Source organism: Castor canadensis, chromosome 6 (genome assembly GCF_047511655.1).
Source record: "Castor canadensis chromosome 6, mCasCan1.hap1v2, whole genome shotgun sequence".
Classification (NCBI taxonomy): Eukaryota; Metazoa; Chordata; class Mammalia; order Rodentia; family Castoridae; genus Castor; species Castor canadensis.
The window spans coordinates 83,433,180-83,450,458 of NC_133391.1; the positions used below are offsets into that span (position 1 = coordinate 83,433,180).

General features: G+C 34.1%; 1 protein-coding gene across 3 annotated transcripts in view; it reads left to right on the forward strand.

Annotated features, from left to right (window-relative positions):
• Tmem232 (transmembrane protein 232) overlaps positions 1-17,279 on the forward strand; it is a 318,408-nt gene that overhangs the window by 242,926 nt on the left and 58,203 nt on the right. The gene's annotated exons all lie outside the window — the stretch shown is intronic.

Genomic DNA, 17,279 nt, shown 5'->3' on the forward strand with positions numbered 1-17,279 from the left:
GATTCAATTTGAATTAATTTTTTGTACGAAGTGAGAGATAGTGATCTAGTTTCATTATTTTATTTGTGGAAATCCAGTTTCCAAACACTGTTTGTTAGAGGCTATCTTTTCCTCAATGTATGTTTTTGGCTCATTTATCAAAAATCAGAGGGCTATAGTTGCATGGACTTATTTCTGGGTCTTCTATACTATTTTGTTGTTCTATGCATTGATTTTTGTGCCAGTGTCATGCTGGTTTTTTTACTATGGCTCTGTAGTGTAATTTGAAATCAGGCATTGTGATACCTCCAGCATTGCTCTTTTTGCTTAGGTTTGCTTTGGCTATAAGGGGTCTTTTGTGCTTCCATATGAATTTTAGGATTGATTTTCCTATTTCTGTGAAAAATGACTTTGATATTTTATGGGGATTTCATTGACTCTGAAGATTGCTTTCAGTAGTTTAACCATTTTCATAATATTAACAATTCAAATCTATGAACTTGGGAGGACTCTCCACCTTGTAGTAACTTCAATTTCTTTCTCTAATGCTTTATAGTTTTCATTGCAGAGATCTTTCACCTCAATAGTTAGGATTAGTTCAGGTATTTAATTTTTTGAGGATATTGTGAATGGAACTATTTGCCTAAATTGTTTTTCAGCCTCTTTGTTATCGATATAGAAAATATACTAATTTTCATATGTTGAATTTTATCCTACTAATTTGCTGAAAGGTTTCTTTTAGTCAGACCAAGAGTTTTTTTTGTTGTTATTTTTCTTCATTAGTTCACATGTGCATACATTGTTTGAGCCATTTTTCTACCCTGCCTCCAGCCCCCTCCCTCTCGCCCTACCCCCCTTGCTTCCAGGCAAAACCTGTTCTGCCCTTTTCTCTAATTTTGTTAAAGAATAGACATAACCATAATAAGGAAGACAAAGTGTTTTTGCTGGCTTAGGTAAGGATAGCTAAACAGAGTGATTCCTAGCATTGCTTCCATGCACGAGTGTATTACAACCCAAATTGATTCATTTCTACCTGACCTCTTCACTACTTCCTGGTAACTTCTCAAGTTGACCTCTGTCATTTTAAGGTTACTTTATTAGTTCCTCTGCAGTGAGGACATCAAACACTTTCAAGTTTTGGGTTTCCTACCTATCCCCATTCCTTCCCTATGTGCTCTCCCCTTATCGTGTGTCCTAAATCCAACAACATTGCTGCATTTGCCCTAGATCTAAAGTCAGCAAATTATGGAGATCATACGATTTTTGGTCTTCTGACCCTGGCTAACCTTGCTCAGGATGATGTATTCCAGTTCCATCCATTTACTTGAGAAAGATAAGATTTTATTCTTCTTCATGGCTGAGTAAAAATCCATTGTGTATAAATACCACATTTTCTTGATCCATTCATCAGTAGTGAGGCATCTTGGCTGTTTCCATAACTTGGCTATTGTGAATAGAGTTGCAATAAACATGGGTGAGCAGGTGCCTGTGGAGTAACCTCAGTCGCATTACTTTGGGTATACCCTAGGAGTGCGATCGCTGGATCATATGGCAGATCTATGTTTAGATTTTTAAGAAGCCTCCATATTGCTTTCCAGAGTGGTTGCACCAGCTTGCATTCCCACCAGTAGTGTATGAAGATTCCTTTTTCCCCACATCCTCACCAACACCTGTTGTTGGTGATGTTTTTGATGATGGCTATTCTAACAGGGGTGAGGTGGAATCTTAGTGTGGTTTTGATTTGCATTTCCTTTATGGCTAGAGATGGTGAGCATTTTTTCATGTGTTTTTTTGCCATTCGAATTTCTTCTTTTGAGAAAATTCTGTTTAGGTCAGTTGCCCATTTCTTTATTGGTTCATTAGTTTTGGGAGAGTTTAGTTTTTTGAGTTCCCTGTATATTCTGGTTATTAGTCCTTTGTTTGATGTATAGCTGGCAAATATTTTCTCCCACTCTGTGAGTGATCTCTTCAGTTTAGAGACCATTTCTTTTGCTATGCAGAAACTTTTTAATTTTACATGGTCCCATTTGTCCATCCTTTCTCTTAGTTGCTGAGCAGCTGGGGTTCTTCTGAGGACGTCCGATCCTATACATATTATTTCCAGAGTATTCCCTGCTCTTTCCAGTATTCACTTCAGAGTTTTGGATCTTATATTACAGTCCTTGATCCTTTTTGAGTTGATACTACTACTGAGCAATAAACATGGATCTAGTTTTAGTTTTCTGTAGGCAGTTAACCACTTTTCCCAGCAACATTTGTTGAAGAGACTCTTTACTCTTTTTGGTGCCTTTGTCAAAAATAAGGTGGGCATAGCTGTGTGGATTCATATCTGGGTCTTCTACTCTGTTTCACTAGTTTTCATATCTGTTTTTGTGCCAGTACCATGCTGTTTTTATTGCTATTGCTTTGTAATATAGTTTGAAGTCTGGTATTGTGATACCTCCAGCATTGCTCTTTTTGCTGAGTATTGCCTTGGCTACTTGTGGTCTCCTTTGTTTCCTATAAACTTTAAGGTAGATTTTTCATCCCTGTGACAAATGTCATTAGGATTTTGATTGGAACTGCATTAAATATGTAGAATGCTTTTGGTAGTATAGCCATTTTTACTATGTTGATTCTACCAATACATGAGCACAGGAGATCTTTCCACCTTCTGTAGTCTTCCTCGATCTTTTTCTTCAAGGGTTTGTAGTTCTCCTTGTAGAGGTCATTCACTTCCTTTAAGTTTACTCCTAGGTATTTGATTTTTTTTTTTGAGGCTATTGTACATGGAATTGTTTCCATATATTCTTTGTCAGTTTGTTTTTTGTCAGTGTATAGAAAAGCTAATGATTTTGTAAGTTTGTTGTATCCTGCCACCTTGCTATAGCTATTTATGTCGTCTAGGAGATTTTGGGTAGAGTTTTTTGGGTCTTAAGATACAGGATCATCTCATCTGCAAATAGGGATATTTTTGACAGTTTCTTTACCTATTTGTATTCCTTTTATTTCTTCTTCTTGCCTAATTGCTCTGGCTAGGAATTCCAGGACTATGTTGAATAGGAGTGGGGATAGTGGGCACCCTTCTCTCATTCCTGATTTTAGGGGAAATCGTTTCAGTTTTTCTCTATTAAGTATGATGTTGGCTATAGGTTTGTCATATATAGCCTTTACAATATTGAGGTACATTCCTTCTATTCCTAGTTTTCTTATAGCTTTTATCATGAAGTGGTGTTGGATCTTGTCGAAAGCTTTTTCTGTATCTATTGAGATGATCAAGTGGTTTTTGTCTTTGCTTCTTTTAATGTGCTGTATTACATTTCTAGATCTGTGTATGTTGAACCACCCCTGCATCCCTGGGATGAAGCCAACTTGGTCATGGTGAATGATCTTTCTGATATGTTGTTGGATTGGGGTTGCCAATATTTTATTGAGGATTTTTGCATCGATGTTCATTAAGGAAATTGGTCTATAGTTCTCCTTTTTGGAGGTGTCTTTGTCTGGTTTTGGGATGAGTGTAATACTGGCTTCATAAAATGAGTTAGGCAGTGTTCCTTCCCTTTCCATTTCATGGAACAGTTTATGGAGGGTTGGTATTAGTTCTTTAAAGGTCTGATATTATTCAGCAGAGAATCCATCAGGTCCTGGACTTTTCTTTTTTGGGAGACTTTTTATTGCTGCTTCAATTTCATTTTTTATTATAGGTATATTCAGGTGTTTAATATCCTCTTGGTTTAATTTTGGATGGTCATAATAATTAGAAATTTTTTGATTTCTTCACGATTTTCAAATTTATTATAATATAGTTTCTCAAAGTAGTCTCTGATGATTTCCTGGATTTCTGTGGTGTTTGTTGTTATCTCCCTTCTGCATTTCTGATTTTACTGATTTGGTTTTTTTTTCCTCTCATTGTAGTCAGGTTTGCCAGGGGTCTGTCAATTTTGTTTATTTTTTCAAAGGACCAGCAATTTGTTTCATTGATTCTTCATATATTTTTTGTTTCTATTTCATTAATTTCATCCCTATTTTTATTTTTTCTCTCTTTCTGCTTATTTTGGGATTTGCTTCTTCTTTTTTTCCTAGGAGTTTGAAATGTAGCATTAGGTCATTGATTTGAGATCTCTCTGTTCTTTTAAATATATGCATCATGGCTATAAACTTTCCTATTAGGTCTGCCTTTGCTGTGTCCCATAAGTTCTGGTAGGTCACATTTTCATTTTCATTAACTTCCAGGAACATTTTAATTTCCTCTTTTATTTCATCAATGACCCATTGATCATTGAGCAATGTGTTATTCAGCTTCCAATTGTTTGGATGTTTGTTGTTGAGCTCTACTTTTAATGCATTGTGATCAGATAGAATGCATGGGATTATTTCCATCTTCTTATGTTTGCTGAGGCTGGCTTTGTGCCCTAAGATATGATCAATTTTGGAGAAGATTCCATGGGCTGCTGAGAAGAATGTATATTGTGCAGAAGTTGGATGAAATATTCTGTAGGCCCATTTGATCCATGGTGTGATTTAGTTCTAGAATTTCTTGATTGATTTTTTGTTTGGATGACCTAACTAGTGGTGATAGGAGGGTATTCAAGTCTCCCACTGCCACTGTGTTGGAGTCTATATATACTTTTAGGTCCTTCAGAGTATGTTTGATGAATTTGGTGCACTGATGTTGGGTGCATATAGGTTGATAATTGTTATTTCCTTTTGGTATATTTCTGCTTTTATTAGTATGGAGTGTCCTTCTTTGTCTCATTTGATCAAAGTAAGTTTGAAGTCTATTTTGTCTGAGATAAGTATTACTACTCCTGCCTGTTTTCAGGGACCATTGGCTTGATAAATCTTCTTCTAGCCTTTCACCCTAAGCCAGTGCTTTTTTCTGTTGATGAGATGGGTCGCTTGTAAATAACAGATTATTGTATCTTCCTTTTTAATACAGTTTGCCAAACAGTGTCTTTTGAGTTAAGTCCATTAACATTCAGTTTTAGTATTAATAGATTTGTGGTGATTCCTGTCATTTAGTGTTTTTTTGTTGTTTAAGGGTTTGATTGTGTGCAGCTGAGTCAATGTTACTCTCTGATTCCTTGTCTTTTCTTCTCCTGTGGTTTGGTAATGCCTGTCCTTTCATGGTTTTGTTTGCTTTCATTTTCTGTATGCAAAAGTCCTTGAAGAATCTTTTGTAGGGATGGCTTGGTGGTCATATTTTGGTTTAGTTTCTGCTTATCATGGAAGACTTTTATTGCTCCATTTATTTTGAATGATAATTTTGTTTGTAGAGTATCCTAAGGTTGAAGTTATTTTCATTCAGTGCCCAGAAAACCTCATTCCATGCTTTACTTGCCTTTAAAATGTCTGTTGATAAATCTGCTGCAATTTTGATGGGTTTACCTTAGTATTTTGTTTGTTTTTTCTCTCTTACAACCTTCAATATTCTTTCTCTATTCTCTGTGCTTGTTGTTTTAATGATAATATGTGATGAGGTAGTTCTACTTTGGTCAAGTCTGTTTGGTGTCCTGGAGGCTTCCAGTACCTGAACGGGCATAGCTTTCTCTAGATTTGGTAAATTTTCAGTTATTATTTTGTTGAATATATTACAAATTCCTTTTGCTTACACCTCTTCTCCTTCTTCAATGCCCATGATTCTCAGGTTTGGTCTTTTGAAGGAGTCAGTGAGTTCTTGCATATTCCTTTCTAGGTCTTTAGTTGTTTGACTAATATCTCTTCAGTTTTTCCTTTAATTTCCATTTTATCTTCAAGTTTTGAGATTCTGTCTTCCGCTGTTCTAGTCTGCTGGAGTGGCATTCCATTGTGTTTTGTATTTTTATTTCATTCTTTATTCTGAGTTTTTCCATATCATGAGTTACTTCCTCTTTAATATTATCATTTTTCATCTTTAATTCATTTATCTCTCTACTTATAGTGGTCTCTATTTCACTTTGGTGTTTATTTAGTGCTCCTATGAGTTCATTTATTTGTTTGTCTACTCATATTCTTTATTTTTGGTATCTGGGAATTTCTTGAGTGCCTCTTGTATGTTTTGGTTGACCATGTCTAGTAACATCTCCATGAAATTCTCAGTGATTACTTGCAAGATACCTTCTTTGAGGGTGTTGTTGTGGTCTTTGTTGGGTTCCTTGTTGTCATTTATCTTCATTTTGTTGGCTTCTTGAACTGGGTATCCATTTTCTTCATTTCCCTCTGAATTCTGTATTAAATTTTCTTGGAGGGAAAATGGTTTCCATCCCTTTTTCGTCTTTCCATCGCTCCACTTGGTACTGTGCAACTATGTTCTTGATAGACTATTGGTGTTTTCATTCACCTGTATTCTTTCCCTTGGTTAAATTTTGTTTTGTGGGTGTATTGGATTTTTAGCTTAGTGTATGTATGCTATTTCTGTCCCAGTTCTGGGTTTAATTTAACTGTGATTAACTAACTCACAATAGTAAAACTAACAAAACAAAACAAAACCCCAAAGAAATCAATGTAGAGGGATGAGGAAACAAACACAATCAAACAAACAAGAAACAAAACAAACAAACAAACACACAACAAAACTCCAGGTTCAGGAATAGAAGAATTTCAGTCATAGTAGTTCTGGTGTTATTCCCTCACCATCCATTCCTGGTGTTAGTATTTAAGCAGAAGATCTGTCTTAGTTTCTCCAGGTGGTTGGGGAGTCTTGCCAGTATTTCTTCTGCCTTTCAGCGGCAGATGCTTAGTCAACTCCTTCCTTAGTGAGGTGTGGCTTGTCCTCAGGTTCTGGAGATTAGCTCTGTAGCTCACCAGCTGTCTTGCTTTGGAGTTGGGTTTTTGTTGTGGTGGTTTACTCGGGGCTTGTTTCTTTGCCTTGCCCCCTTTCTCTGGGGCAAGGTCAGAGTTCTGTCAGCTGGCCTCCTGCTGACAGTGTGTTATGATGGTTTGCTTATTTTTTTTTTTCAGTTTTGCAATGTCGTTTGATTTTGGATGTTGCTCACTCGCTCAGAAGATAAGCTTTGTGGACCTCTACCTGCTCTATTTCAGGCAGCGGCTTATCACTGGCCCACTGTCGGCTCTTCTGCTTTTCCAGACTTTATTTATTGAAAGTTTGCACAGAGATTAGCTCCTTGCCTCTCCCCCCTTTTCTAGTGCACTTCTGTGTGTTAGTTTTCAGTTCCTTGTTTATTCAGTTTTTTGTTTTGTTTTGTTTTTCTTGCAGGGCAAGGGGTCTGTCTGCCCAGGGGGCTATGCAGGTTTATCCCAGGGGTGGCTGGGGGAATACCGCATGACAGTTGGTCTGACAAATGTCTCCCAAGCAGGTTTGGAGCTGGCATCTGGCAGCATGGGACCCCTCCTGTTTCCTCAGTGTAATGTGGCATGGGGAAGCTTTGTATGGGCTAGGGGTTCAGGATGTTGAAGTTTTGATTCTCCTTTGTGCTTTATTTCCACCAAGTGTGGCTCCAGCATCTAAGCAAGAATTTTGATTTACAGAGCTCAGTATGAGCAGACAGTATGTCTGCTTCTGCATCCTAGTTGCCATCTTGGATCCTCTCCTAAGAGTTTTTTGATGGAATCTTTAGTCTTTTATGTATAGAATCATATCATCTGTAAATAGGGATAATTTAACTTTTTCCTTTTCTATTTATATCCCTTTCATTTCTTTCTCTTTCCTTATTGTTCTGGCCAAGAATTCAAGTACTATATTGAATAAGAGTGGAGAGAGTAGATACTCTGTCACATTCCTGAATTTAAAGGAAGTGGTTTCAATTTAGTACAATGTTGGCTATAGGTTTTTAATATCTAGATTTTATTATGTTGATGTACTTTCCTTCTATTCCTTGTTTTTTCAGGGCTTTTATCATGAAGGGATGTTAAGATTTTGTCAAAGGCCTTTTCTGTATCTGTTGAGATTATCATGTAATTTTATCCTTTATTCAGTTTATTTACTGTATTATGTTTATTGATTTGTATATCTTGACCTGTCTTTGAATCACTAAAATGAAGCCAATTTGATCATGGTCTATAATCTTTTTAATATGCTGTTGGATTTGGTTTGTAAGTTTTTTTATTGAGAATTTTGGCATCAATGTTCATCAAGGAAATTGGTCTATATTTTTTGCTGCTGTGCTTTTATCTGGTTTGGGTATCAGAGGAATACTAGCTTTGTAGAATGAGTTTGGTAGTGTTTCTTCCCTTTGTATTTTACATAATAGTTTGAGAAACATTGCTGTTGATTCTTCTTTAGTGGTCTGGTGGAATGCAGCAGTAGATCTGTTTCATCCTGTACTTTTCTTTGTTGGTAGATCCTTTATTACAACTATCATTTCATTGCTCATTACAGATCTATTTAGGCGCTTATATCCCCTTCATTCAATATTGATAGTTCATATGCATCTGGAAAATTAATCAATTTTTCTACTTTTTCAGTTTATTAGAATATGTTTTGAAATAAGCTGCAACAATCCTCTGAATTTCATTGGAGGTTGTTGTGATATTCCCTTTCTTATCTTTAATTCTATTAATTTGGGTCTTCTCCCTCTTTCTTTAGGTTTGTTTGGCTAAGGACTATTCAATCTTGTTTATTTTCCTGTAAAACCAACTTTTCATTTCACTCATTGAAAACTGGTCTCAATCTAGTTTATCTTCTCAAAGAAACAACTTTTGTATTAGTCTCAATTTCATTAATTTCTGACCTCACCTTTGTTATTTCTTTCTATCTACTCTTCTTGGGGTGGTGGTTCTTGTTTTTCCAAGAGCTTGAAGTCCGTCATTGGGTGGTTTACTTGGAATCTCTCTATATTTTTAATGAAGGTGTTTATGGGTATAAACTTTCCTCTTAGCACTGCTTTACTGTGTCTAAAAGTTCTCACAGATTGTGTTTTCATTTTCCTTTGTTTTCAGAAATTTTATTTTGGTATTATTTGTTTGATGATCTGTTAACCATTCAAAAATGAATTGTTTATAGTCTCCATGTGTTGGACTTTCTCTTATTATTGATTTCTAGTTTTATTCCATTTTGCTATAACAAAATATAGGAAATTATTTCAATTTTCTTGTATTTGTTAAGACTTGTTTTGTATCTTAAGATATTATCTATTTTGGAGAAGTTCAGTGGGCTGCTGAGAAGAATGTGTTTTCTTGTGGCTCTTGGGTATAATATTCTACAGATGATTGTTAAGTCGATTTGATCTTTACTGTCATTTAATTATGAAGCTTCATTCCTTTTTTTTTTTGTCTAGATGACCTATCTATTGGCGAGAGTGGGGTAATAAATCACCCACCATTATTGTGTTGGAGTATATCAGTATTTTTTGTCCAGAAATGTTTGCTTTATAAAATTGTGAGCTATGCACTTCAGAGCATATATGATTACAATTATCTTAGTCTCCTGATGTATTTTTCCCTTTACCAGTATGAAATGACCTTCTTTGTGTCTTTTGACTAGTTTTGCTTTGAAGTCTGCCTTGCCAAATGTGAGCAGAGCTACTCCTGCTTGCTTTTGGATTCAATTTGCTTGAAAAATAGTTTTGCATCCTTTCACTCTAAGCTTATGCTTATCTTTGCCAGTGTGGTGCATTTCTTATAGGCAAAAAAATGTCAGGTCTTTTGTTTTTAATCCAGTCTGTCAGTCTATGTCTTCTGTTTAGAAAATTGAGATATTAACTTTGAGTTATTACTAAAGGTATGTTGCAATTTCTGCCATTTTATTATTTTTTGTAGTGTTTGATTCTTTCTAACTCCTCATTTGCTTATCTATTCAACTAGTAAGATTCATTCTTTCCCATATTTTCACTCTTACATTTACCTTCCTCTTCTCTGAGTGGGATTTCTTCAAGTATTTTCTACAACACTAGTTTTGTTGTCATAAATTGCTTTAGTTTTTGTTCATCATGGAAGATTTTATTTTACCTTCAATAATGAAGGATAACTTTACTGGGTACAGAAATTTAGGTTGAGATTCAGGATATTTCTACAATTATTTTATAGAATATCTTTCCTGTGCCTTTTCTCCAAAATAACCAGAGAAAAATAGACTGGAGGTGTGGTTCAAGAGGTTGGGTAAGCACAAGGCCCTGAGTTCAAACTCTATTACCATAAAAAAAAAAAGTCTAAAACAAATATAAAACAGTGAAACAGAAGTTTGAGTTCAAGACAAACACTTTGTTCCCTTACTGACAAGTCTTCAATGCTAGAGGGAAAAACCTTTTTATTTCCTATGTTCTTATGAAATAAACTATTTTTATCATATAAAATTTAAAAATGAATATTTGTTATATTCTTTTATGGATCATGAAAGGAATAGTTGACCTTTTTCTTTCACTCTTCACATCTTATTCTTATGGTGCAAGAATAGGAGCTTCTTGGCTATTATGGACTGTACCATAATAAACATGGGTATGTAGGTATCTCTAGTGTATTCTGAGCACCACTATTCACAATGAAATTAGCTTAGGTGCCCATCAATGGATTAATGGATATAAAAAATATGGGATTTTTCAAAAAGGAGTATTATTCAGCAATAAAGAAGAATGGAATCCTGTCATTTGTAGGAAAGTAGATGGAACTAGAGAAACAAGCCAGACTCAGAAAAACTAATACTACATGTTTTCTTTCATGTTCAGAATCTAGAGTTTTTTAAAGTCATGAAAGTAGAAGGGCAACTGTTTAAAAAGAAAAAAGAACCAATGGGAGGGATGAGGGGGAAAAGAAAGGATAATGGAGGAGTACATGATCAAAGTATACCATATGCATATATGAAAATGTCACAATGGAATCTGGTATTTTGTATAATTAAAATATGCTAATAAAAAGAATAGTAGCTTCTTTTTTTATTGTTATGCTGGGGGTACATTGTGATGTTTACAAAAATTCTTACACTATATCACATTTGAATTCACCTCCCCTCAACCATTCTTCTTTATTCCTCCTCCCCTCATTCCTGGAATAGTTTCAATAGGTCTCATTTTTCCATTTGCATACATGTGTACACAGTATTTGCATCATATTCACCCTTACAACTCCTCAAAAGGTTAACAATAACACCATAGAAGATTTGGTGGAAAGTGAAGGGAATGAGTCCTCAGTTGCTGATGTCAGAAGAATGATGGTAAGAATGTTCAATGATCTGAAAGAACATCCTTTGAAATATCTCTGTCATTGTTCTATTTTGTACCATATTCCAGAGAAACAATTCAAGCACTGTCTCACACAAGGAAGTAAGGGAGAAAATTTTCCATTGCAAGATAGGTACGATAGGCCCCATGCTAGAAACTTGCCTTACATAATCTTTAAAAACAAATGACCAAACAATAAAATCAGATATTTTACTTAGATATTATGATAGCTTAACTTCCTAATTGTTTCTCATTTTCATGATCTCTGTCTAGCTTCTTTGTAGAAGAAAACTCTAAACACTTTACCTGAGTATGATGAGCTGCTCAAAAGGCTGACATTTGAATACAAATAAATTATAAAAGAAGGTACACTGTTAAACTGTTTCAGCAAGTGCTGAGCATAAAAAATGAAATAGTAATTCCTTTCCTAATCTCTGGAAATAATTTCTTTCATGGAGAACATAGAGGTTTTTCTTCTACTACTATTTATTTTTAAGAACACTAAAGTGAACTACTTTTAACATCAACTTCCAGGTTTTTTTCCTATGTGATGTAAAGCAATCTATAAATATTATTAAAAATTGTAAGAAAAATAATACAGAAATAATTAGTTGCTACATCAAGAAAGCCATATATGAAAAGGAACAAATAATAATATTATTAGTTGTATACGTTTATGTGGGAAATCAGAATTATTTATTTTTTCTTGGCAGAAAAAGTTATATTAAAAATTATGTTGAATTTTGATAACTTTATAATACATGCAAGTTCAAAGTTAAGTGAATTCTTTTTTAAAAGTAATGGATTTACTGAATTTGGGGACAGTGCACTGACTGTAGGTAAAATGGAATTTGTACTCAATTGTGCCTTGCCAGATGCTGACACAATTATTTTTTGAAAATTATACATTTAGTAATAAACACCACAAAACAGACATTATGAAGTAAAAACAAGATCACTGAGTGGACAACTACAGGAATCCAAAATGTCCATTGAGAATATAATAAATGAGTTGTGACAAGGTCATCAACTATTATAAAATGAAAATGAACAAACTATAATTTCTTACAAAATAATATTGAGCTTACAAACCAAGATACAAAAGAATATGTATATTATAAAACCATTCATATAAAATTTTAAAAGAATCACAACTAACCTATAGTGTTTTAAAGCAGAATAGAAGTTATGTTTGGGAGGGTTTATGACTGGAAATGGGGCAGAAAGGGTCTAGTGTTATTTTGGTAATTAAAAAAATTTTTTTTGATCTAGGTAGTTTAATAGAATGCAATCACTTTGTGATAATTGAAGCTATACACTTATGTTCATAAATATAATTGCATTTAAAATGCAATTGTGTCTAATAGAGAAATTTATCTAGGGTAAATGACTACAACAAAATATTTTCCCACTTCTGTACAGGTTGTATCTTAAATATATTTTGACAAGAACATGGAGAAAATAATCTGTCCAATCAATATCTTTAGTTTATTAATATTACTCATGAGTTATACTTTGATATTTTAGCAAGAAAAGACAGTCACAAAACCATGTAGACTAGCTGTGGTAGATTGGAGCCAACCAGTAAGTTTTTCAGGAATTTATAGTTCCACCATAATTATGTAAAAGTAACCATAGACTCACTCACAGTTTAATTGTCATAATCAAGGTTATCAATCAATGACTTTTTATTACCTTATTCTTAACCTATGAAGATACCAAAAAATTTTAAAAAATCAATATCTCTGTTGGCTTTTAATCAAAATGCTTCTACTTCCCCTATAACAATACATAGACAAAACATTGTTTAGCATTTCAGTAGCTAGCTGAAATGCAATTACAGCAGTGGTCTTACACAAACAAGAAAACTTTGGCATCTTAAAAGCTCAGTAACTTGAAAACATTGCCTTATGATATTAACATCTTGAAAATTGTGTTAATTCCCTTGCTGTACACACAGACTTTCAACTTGATGCCTACAAATGAATTTTCATAGTTTCTTATTATATCTTCCCTTTAAATTTAGCACCCTGAATCTTATTTTGAATAATTACCCTCTGTCTATTTCTATCTACACACACAATATGGTGGAGAATTGGAGTCATTTTCTGGATAATCCCAGGAAAAATGGCCCTAGTTGCCTGGGTATTTCAGATGAAGTCGTGTTTCTTTTAGCTTGAGTTATAAAGACGAGTACTGCCCATCTCCATTTCACATACAAAGGCAAATGTTTAGCATTCAAAGTGTGAAAGAGTGCTGACGACAGTGATTTCAAAATGAAAGGAGGAAATCTATTTTAAAGTACAGTTAAAAATTTAAATTTATGATCATTATTTTGGCTTTAAGTTAGAAAACTTTGTATTTAATATTTCATTAACATTTTAGTGATCAGATTGATTTCCACAGTATGTAAATTAAAGTTCAAACCAAATAGTAGCAAAACTGGGTCAGTGTTGATGATTAACATAGGAAAAATTCATAGCATGAGATAAGTCTTTGCTGTGAATACATAAGACTAAAAGATGCAATGCTTGCCAAGAGATTCTCATAGCTGAGACATGTCACATGGTAATGCTATTCAGATGTAATAATGAATGCCTTTCCACTATAATAACACCTATTCTAATCCTCTCATTCTAAACTGAACATAAATATAAAGGATATTAAGAATATATTTGAGATGTCAATGAAATAAAATGTTGTCACAGTATAATGGTCTCCTGCTGCTTCATAAAATACCAAGCCAAAGGCGAGACTTATATTTTCAGAGGAGAAGACATTAATCCCATGACAGTGCTTTATTGCAACGACTGTATTTGAATTTTACAAAATGAGCATGTAGATTCAATCAATTCATTTCATGGATATTGATGTAGTAAATTGACAATAGTTTATCATTATAATGAAGCTGTTGTATTTTTGTAGCCAGCTTATCAAAGAAAATACAGACGTTTTAGAAAACTGACTTGAGTGAGGCTAGGGGTTAAAGGATTCTGAATAGTTGGAGGTTGGTTTGTCTTAAGAGAGTAATAGTTAATGTAACAATCAAGGAATGGCATGATTGACATACACAAAATGGTTTGTATAATATTCTTGTCAATATTATAGTTCTACATTTCAACTTTCTGACAGACAAAACATAATAATTAAATATAATTACTTGTGCATAAAACCACAATGACAAAAAGAAAGTTGAACTCCTCTGAAAATTTTACTAAGGCATTTACCAAACTAGCTTTGTTTCTTTGAGTAATGAGTGTTGAATAATTGGTATGGTCAGACAGGAACACCATTCTCTATTTCTAGGTATAAAATACAGCCTGGAGATTCTTACAGAAGTCCGACCATCTAAGCCCAAGTAAGCATTGTTCCGATGGAAACCATTGCTTTCTTCCTCCTGTGGAAATGCACTTACACCAAAATAGTAAATGTGCTACAATATTCTGTTTAATTTAGGAATGCTAGTTCTTTAACATCTAAAATGGCCTCAGGGTTGTTTTGAGAACTTTTTCTAATTTTTAAAATGTAGCTCAGCCAGTACATTTATTTAATTTATTATTCCCCAGAGCAGATCTGATCTCACATACTGTTTTTTTTTTTTAATCACAATTGTCTATTTGAAGTGAGCTTTATATTTCTAAACACTATCTAGGCTCTCCTCTATTGGGGTTATGAAGCCAGCAAATCTGAAAATTAAAAGCTACTCTTCTTCAAATATAGGGAGTTAGTAATGAAAATGTTATTATTTTTATAAAAATACAAGTCATCAAGCAGATATATCCCTTGGTACAAACAGGAATAAAAACTCAGAATGATCAAAGGTGCAATGAGAATGTATCCCGGGAATTCCAGCAGACTTCAGGTGCAACTCATCACTAGCATGAAGAGCTTCTTGAGGCAGTTCACTGCAGTATCTCTTTGTACAAGAAGTCCTAGAATCATTACAATATTTGTCCTAAATTATAAATGCATTTCATGGAAACTTATGAATTCTACTTTCCATGACTACATACTGTATTATTTTACTATGACTACCATAACAAAATACCACACACTGGGGAACGAAATAGCAGAAATTTATTTTCTCATGGTTCTAGAGGCTTAAAGTCCAACATCAAGTTGTTGGAAGGTTTGTGTTCTCCAGAGGACTTACAAGATGGCTGCCATATTGCTGGGTCCTCCACACACACTTTTCTCTCTGTATTCAAATCCCTGGTGTGTCTCTGTGTCAAAACTTCCTTTAAGGGCATTAGCAAGTTGGATTTAGTGCTATCCATATAACCTCACTTAACCTTAATCACCCTTTAAACACTCCATTTCCAAATACAGTCACATTCTAAGGTAGTATGATTAAGTTACTATGATTTAGGGGTTCAATATATGGATTTGGGATCAAATCAATTCACCCCATGATACATACAAGTAATATTTCCTTCAAATTCTCATATTATACAATAAAAATATAGCACATTCAGTGATTGCCTAATAATAGCTACAAAGTTAGTAATAAAGCCATAGTAATCAATGATCTTTTATAAAAACAGGAGAAAAAAATCTAAGTTTATTTTCTCCTGTAAGTAATAAGTTCCTTTAGAAAGGAAATCATATTTTATATAAGCAGGTTTGCATGTTACACGTAACACAGAGTTTGAGCACTCAATAAATATTAGGGAAATAGATGGATGGATGGATGAATAAATGAGTGAAATAATTTTCAAGTCACATCAATTTAGAGCTACAATATGGATACTTTGTGCTTGAGTTTGTTGTTGAAGAGAATACTTAATTATGACGTAAGTCACCATTCTTTAGTGTTCATAAAAATCTGGTCTAAAAATATCGCCAGCAAAGAGGTTTAAGAAAGATTTTGTCGCATGGCTACCAGCCCAAATCATTGAACAAAAAATAGGAAGGAAATACAACCATACTATTTCAAAATACAGGTGAATTTGTTTTTACATTTTTTCCCATTAAATAATGTCAGAGGCAAGGAAAATTCTGTGAACATATGACACATGCACAGTTTCAACTACACTGTAAATACTCAGTAGCTTGACTGGCAAGCCAGGATTTGTATTTATATTATTCACTTTCTGCACCATTGTTCACTGAGCACAAATATTTCTCAGTTGCATATTTGTACTTCAATCTTGACAAATGTTTCCTCCTCCACCAGGAAACATCTGCATTTTAAGTTTAATGAAAAATTTTAAATATTTAAGTAAAATATGTATATTGTGGAAAAATTAGAACTAGGTAGAGATAAGAAAGCACTTGCCATTTCTCCACTTGCTAGAGATAACTACTGATAGCGTCTGTTAAATAAATATCCCAAATGTACTTAAATATGTGTTTGTTCAGTCTATGTAAATGTGGAAATCAGTCTGTTTCTGCCTCAGATTTAGCTGAGACTCCAAAGAATATGCAATAATAGCAGATACTGGTCTTATCACATGTTCAAGTAAGCCACTAGAGGCTATGGAAGAATTCATGAAGACTACCTTAAGATAGGTTTAGTTACCATTAACCATCTACCATGCATTCAAGATGCAGTGCATAAAAGTGTTCTTTTTTGAAAATTTCTAAGAGAATGCCTATGGAGATGACTTGAAACGTACTCTATGTATGGCCTTAGGGAAGACTCCACTTCATGTTCAGCCACTGGGCTATGGGCTCTGAGGACAGAGTGAGGGTATGTGGCTCATTTGAAGTAGCACTTATTGAAATGTGTGAAGCTGAAAGAACACATGAGTATTTCTCATGGATGAGGTATGGGCTGTCTAGAGAGAGAGAAATAGACACCCACATGCTGCAAAATAAGACCTGTCAGCTATTTCTGTATTTATTTCTATTTGCTTATATTTACTTCTCTTTCTCACATACATATAAATATGTGTCATATATGTGGAATATGTATATGTGTATGTGTACATATATAACTCCACATACATTAGCACTCTGTACTCTGCCATCTATTTCTCTTACCCCTCACTATTGTAAAATTTGAGAATTCTGTGCTTATTTTAGGTAAGAAATCTTCCTTTTGTTTCAGTGTTTTACCATTTTCTAAAATGTTTCTGCTATAATCACATATTTGCAACATGCCTTTTTATATGTGTGTTTCTGAAATGTACTAATTTGGCAATGATTTTTAATCAACATTCTATACCTGAGTTGATGGTTCTAGGTCCAGCTTACTCATTTTAACTGTTGTCTAGTGTATAATTGTAT